We start from the raw sequence: 6,000 nt of genomic DNA, 5'->3' as shown, positions 1-6,000 counted from the left end.
AACCAAGTACTATCTCCATCCTAGTTTATTTGACCCCTTTATATTCTGTGCCAGTTTTTGACCTTAAATTGAACTAACAAAATGTTAATGCATGTCTGAAAAAGTAATATCATTAGAAACTATGTTTAAATATGAATCAAACGATATAATTTTTGGTGACATGCATTATCATTTTGTTAGTTTAATCAATGGTCAAAATTTGGCACAAAATGTGACGGGACCAATAAACCAGGACGAAGGTAGTATGTAGATCACCAGAGTGAATAGAATACCTTGCAGCATTATTGTCCAAAAACTCTGATACTCGGTTCAGCCGTCAATTGCCCTTAGGCCTCGTTTGGTAGAAGCGGATCGGAGGGGTTTTCAACGGAATTTCCTCGCGTGTGGCCTAGAATCCTCCCAAATCCTGTTGGCCCATTTGATACGCAGGGTTTTCACGGCCCAATCCCTCCGAACCCCTCCTTTCCACGCGGCTCTCAGCCCTCCTCCTTTGGTTCAGTCTGTGGGGAAATCAGAATTCATCATTGAATCCTGTGGATCAGCTCCCTTACATAATAATATTTCACTGTATCAGCTACGAAGGGAAAATCTGGAAGACAGAGGATAGAGAGTGAGAGAAAGAGTGTGAGACTTGCGCCGCTCTCCATTTCGAGGGGATTTCGACGATTCTGGGGTGATTGAACTATTTCTTTACCTGTTCAATTTTTAACGAATCAAGATATCCTCTTGTTCCGGTATAAATAGTAGCTATCTGCTCTTCCACTGAAAGATGATTTGCCTGGGATTGTTTAAGCAATTCCTTTAATCGTCGATTCCTTGCCAATTGATTCTGACTTGTTTTATCGAGAGCAGAGGCGAATAATAGGCTAGGATTTGGAGGAGACACCGCCGCCCGACTCCTCAACACGCCGCCGACCGACTCCTCGACGCCGGCATACCTCCTCCGCCGTACTGGCCTTCTCCCCGGTGGTAAGCCCTCGCCTCGCGTCTCCTCCTTTCTCCTCGTTGTCTAGATTTCTTCCATCCGCCTGGCCATGGCTGCTGGCTCGTCCTCCCCGGCGAGCTCGCCGAGCACGCCGTCTCCCAGGACACCAAGGCCGTCACCATGTTCACCTCCTCTTAGATTCAGTCTCTGGCAACTGTAGTTGGGTGCTGTTTACCTAGAATTGGTGTTGCTCAATGGGAATCGGTGGAATATTCTTTAGTTTGTAGTTAGGTTGCTGATGTTACCGTGTCTGATCGATCTGAAATAGCAATAATGTGGTGCATCTTTTGGGAAGCCTCTGTTCTGAACTAGTTACTCGTTGTATGGCTCGCAATGAAACATTGCCGCTGAAAACAAATTTCAGTGGAACTGTCGACGTAGGTCTTGATCCAATTTCATCGGCATGCTGTAGAAATTCTTTTGATTAGATGATTGGCTGCCAACTGAAGTCAGGAGATGTACCAGCTACAGATTGCTGTACCAATCAGTGGCAGAGCTAGCTAATCAATGGAGACGGGGCAAAATACAAAGGGATGTGGTTCATGCGCATTTTGCCCACTAAAACTGATGATTGGTTCTCCATCTTCTTCTATAATCAAATGGGAGTTTCTAGGCAGAGCCCGGGCAGCTGCCCAGGGTCGCCGGGAGGTGGCTCCGCCACTGGTACCAATGAAAAGTTTTTATTTGATCAGACTTGTTAAGTTTTTACTGAATTTTAATCAGATTGCTGTAACAGCTCCTTCTGTTCTTGTTATGTGCTGCTTTGTTTTGATTCGATCTGTTGCGCAAGCTCGCGTTTCTCTGTAAATCTCTGCAGACAATGACTGTGAGCCGGCTGAGATGTAAATTCAGTGTTGATAGTTGCCCTTTGTATGTGTCCGTACGTGGTGATAGCTTGATATATGGCTGTTGATTGCTCACCGTCTTCGATTCATTTTCCCGTAGTGATATGCATGGTGACATTTGGTCCCTTTATTTCCTTCACTTTGATTCCAAGATCACTTGCATATCTAGCCTGGCTTTGTATCCTTTCTCTGAAATATATACTCTGCCTGTGGTACTATAACAGGCAGCAAAATAACTCCTTAATTCGGTCAGAGTGCCAGTCCTAACAAGCTGCGCAGTAATCTGGTCATCTATGTTCCACCAAGTTAAATCCTGTTTTCGTCCATGTCACCTTAATAGAAGTTGTAGGAAATTTATGTAGATATCTCGGATGTATTTATTTGCTGCACTTGGTTAAGCGGTTAAAGAAATATGGACAGGACCGCAAGCAACTCAGATTATTTAGTAAAAAAATTCAGTTAAGTTGAAGACTGGTTATTTAGGATTTGACATACAGAAAGTTGTATTTGACATTATAGTTTTGACTTGAAGTGAATTTTTTGGGTGTTGTATCTACATTCTGCAAGTAGGAAATGCTTGATTAGGCTGTCAGACCGGCAGTTGCAACCATGTAATTCCATTGAGCCTTTTCCATCCGGTTGTTGAAACTGTAGAAGTTGTTAAGCATGAAACTACCAGGTCATGTACACTGCTACCATGGCTGTCAAGTCATACAGTTTGCATGATTACTTTATTCCTGTGTAATTTGGCCCTAGGGATGGTAGGTTTCAGAATGTGGTTAGTTTTGGGTCTGTCATGCTTGCCGCTGATACACATAATTGTAATTCTGTCTTTTATTGTTGCTTTCTCAAGTTCTTAGTGCTAGAAGCATTATTGTATCAGAATAGAGAGTACGGTGATCTGAATGGCTGATCGGCTTTCGGTTTGTGAAACGGAATTCGGTTCTTGCTGTGGCTATGTTTTGTCCCGAATGCTAGATGCAAGCCCGCTTGGTTAGAGCATGTCTAGCCATTCCCTCAAATCTTTATAACAGGAGGCAAATTGTGTTCTGAAATTTTCTGTGAGCGACCCATTTGCCTTCACCAGCCGGGTGTTGGGGACGTGTTCTTGTTGGTCAGTATCGATCATTGGTGTTTTACCTTGACACTGGTTTTGGTCCCGACCTGTTTTGCTCTGCTTTTGAAATATTTGCGAGCTGATCCGCCCCGTGGTGTCTGCTTCATTCTGTGTATTAAGTGGTTTTCTTGATATTTATCAATCGTTATGCCTCATGTCACCACTTGTTGAGCTGGAGAATTGATTCGTTATACCGTATCATAATAAATGATATGCTACTATAACATAGTACTAACACTTGGATTAGTGAGAGAGAGAGAGAAACCTTGAAGTATTGCGTGAACTATTGTAGATGTCCTTATCACGTTGCTTAGTGGCGCCACACGTGTCCAGGTCCTCGCTATCCTCGCCAATGTTTCGTATATGAAGTGATAACCTTGGTAATTTTTTGGTGTGGGAATGCTCTTGCTGTGATGATGTGCGGTTTCAGTACTACTAGCTGTGAGGAGGAGGAGGTTAGCCTTGATGGCCAGGTGGTACCTCGGAAGGACACCTTTCGGTATTTGGGGTCAATGTTGCAGGAGGATGGGGGTATTGATGAAGATGTGAACCATCGAATCAAAGCCGGATGGATGAAGTGGCGCCAAGCTTCTGGCATTCTCTGTGACAAGAGAGTGCCACAAAAGCTAAAAGGCAAGTTCTACGGGACGGCGGTTCGACCCGCAATGTTGTATGGCGCGGAGTGTTGGCCGACTAAAAGGCGACATGTTCAACAGTTAGGTGTGGCGGAGATGCGTATGTTGAGATGGATGTGTGGCCACACGAGGAAGGATCGAGTCCGGAATGATGATATACGAGATAGAGTTGGGGTAGCACCAATTGAGGAGAAGCTTGTCCAACATCGTTTGAGATGGTTTGGGCATATTCAGCGCAGGCCTTCAGAAACTCCAGTGCATAGCGGACGGCTAAAGCGTGCGGAGAATGTCAAGAGAGGGCGGGGTCGACCGATTTTGACATGGGAGGAGTCCGTTAAGATAGACCTGAAGGATTGGAGTATCGACAAAGAGCTAGCTATGGACAGGGGTGCGTGGAAGCTTGCTATCCATGTGCCAGAGCCATGAGTTGGTTGCGAGATCTTATGGGTTTCACCTCTAGCCTACCCCAACTTGTTTGGAACTAAAGGCTTTGTTGTTGTTGTTATTGTTGTTATTGTTAATGCTCTTGCTGTGAACGATGACTTCTAGTCATTGCATCTGTGTGTATTTGTATGCTGTAATTCGCTGAGCGAACTATTGTGAGTACAGAGTACTAGAAGTCTAGAACATAGGTTGGCCTATTTAGCTTTCTTGTACTAGTCATCTGTCTGACTTGTTGGCCTATTTAAAAAGCTCATCTTCTTTTGTTTTAGCAGGCTCTTTAGCAACTAGAGAAGCAAGCTGGACAAAACTTTTGGCCATTCAAAAACTCGATGATCATGACATTGTAAGAGCAATTCATCTGTATGACAACATCATTCTCATCCTTGCTTGGTTTGTAAAAATATAATTGATTGTGAACTGTTGCACAAGTGCCCTGTATAACATTATGTTTGGTGTTGTGAAAGATCATGTTGCTATGAAGATATATATTATTGGTTTCAAGTCATGCTGCTATGAGAGATTATGTTCTTGATGTGAAGAACAATTGTCACATTTTTATTAGGTGTCATTCACAATTTTATAGCAAGTTTGTTAGCTATGATGCTATTTAACCTGTAAAAATTGGATTTTTAACTGTTTTACACCATTTTAACTCAATAGGGCAATCCCTGCCTACCAAATAGTGTTTTATATGGAGGGGATTGTGGCTGGAGAGGGAGTTGAGGTTTCAAGGGGATCTGAGGGGATTGGGTGGAAGAGGGGGATTCACCAAATCCCCTGAAATCCCCTCCTCCCCAAACCTCTCAAATCCACTCTTACCAAACAAAGCCTTAGGGGTTATGGGGTGGAAAGATGGCCCTCGAGGGATCCAAGGATCCCATCAGGTCCTAATGTCTGTGCCATCCCCAACCCTCCAAATAATCAGAGTATTTGACAAAAACTACCACATTAGGGGTTACCGTCCCACAGAACTACCATTTTCAAAAAAGTGACCGATAACTACCAAAAATTTCTATTTTTGTGACTAAAAACTACCGTTTTTGAAAAATGATCCGTTTAGATGATTTAAACACGTTTATGACATGCGGGACCCACCCATCAGGGCTGACATGGCGGCAAAGTCAATACTGTTTATTTTGACTGTTACGTTGACTGTTATTACAAGTGGGGCCCACATGTCAGCATCACTCTTCTTCTTCCTCCTCCTCCTTTCTCTCTTTGCCATTTCCTCAAACACCTTGTATGCACCCGCGAGCTACCTCCACCGTCCTCCACTGCCGGCGCTCACCTCTCCCCATGCCTCGATCCTGTCTGGAAAGGGAGAGCCCGAGCTGCCCAACCACTCCGGCGACCATCTCTCCCCCTCGCGTCACTCCGACGAGGTCACCTCTGCCGGCGACAACCGCCACCGGCATGCACGAACCAACCTAGCTAATACTCGCCTTGGTTCGAGCTCCCACATGAGATCCTGGGGCGCTTCATCGCCCGCCTCCTGCTCCTCCGTGCAGGTGCAGCCGGCCCGCACGGCCACGGTGTCGGACGCCGCCGAACTCGTGCGCCTCGTCGAGGAGCCGGAGGAGGCTTTGCCTTGGTCCGAGCTCCCACATGAGCTCCTGGGGCTCCTCGTCGCCCACCTCCTGTACTCCGCGCAGGTGTAGCCGGCGCGCGCGGCCACGGCGCCGGGCGCCGCCAAGCTTGCGCGCCTCGTCAAGGAGATGCAGGAGCGTGAGTCCCGCCTGCACACCGAGTTGCTCAAGCACAAGATCCTCAAGGAGGTCGCCGTCGAGGAGCTGTGTCCGGTGGTGGCGCCGACGGCCTCGGAGGAAATTCCGTCAGCTTCGGCAGCCACTTCCATAGTTCCAACCGCCGTGGTTGCAGCGCCGTTCCAGTCCCCAACCAACGCCAGGGAGGTGCTGCGCCGGGGCGTCGTCATGGAGGAGTTCGGAGCTCAAGCCCGGGTGCACAGCAAGTGTT

The 6,000-nt window shown here is 46.5% G+C and overlaps 1 long non-coding RNA gene across 2 annotated transcripts; it reads left to right on the top strand.

Annotated features, from left to right (window-relative positions):
* Positions 1-461: 461 nt before the first annotated feature.
* Positions 462-4,570, top strand: LOC119367661. Of its 2 annotated transcripts, XR_005176372.1 has the most exons (3): positions 462-673; positions 853-969; positions 4,299-4,570. It is a non-coding gene; the product is annotated as an uncharacterized LOC119367661 (long non-coding RNA). The 2 variants fall into 2 exon arrangements; XR_005176371.1 differs by lacking the exon at positions 4,299-4,570 and having other exon boundaries at positions 853-1,905.
* Positions 4,571-6,000: the final 1,430 nt, after the last annotated feature.

The sequence above is a fragment of the Triticum dicoccoides genome, chromosome 2B, assembly GCF_002162155.2.
Source record: "Triticum dicoccoides isolate Atlit2015 ecotype Zavitan chromosome 2B, WEW_v2.0, whole genome shotgun sequence".
NCBI lineage: Eukaryota > Viridiplantae > Streptophyta > Magnoliopsida > Poales > Poaceae > Triticum > Triticum dicoccoides.
The sequence above is the reverse complement of the archived record's forward strand: the minus strand, read 5'-3'. Positions and strand labels throughout refer to the sequence as shown.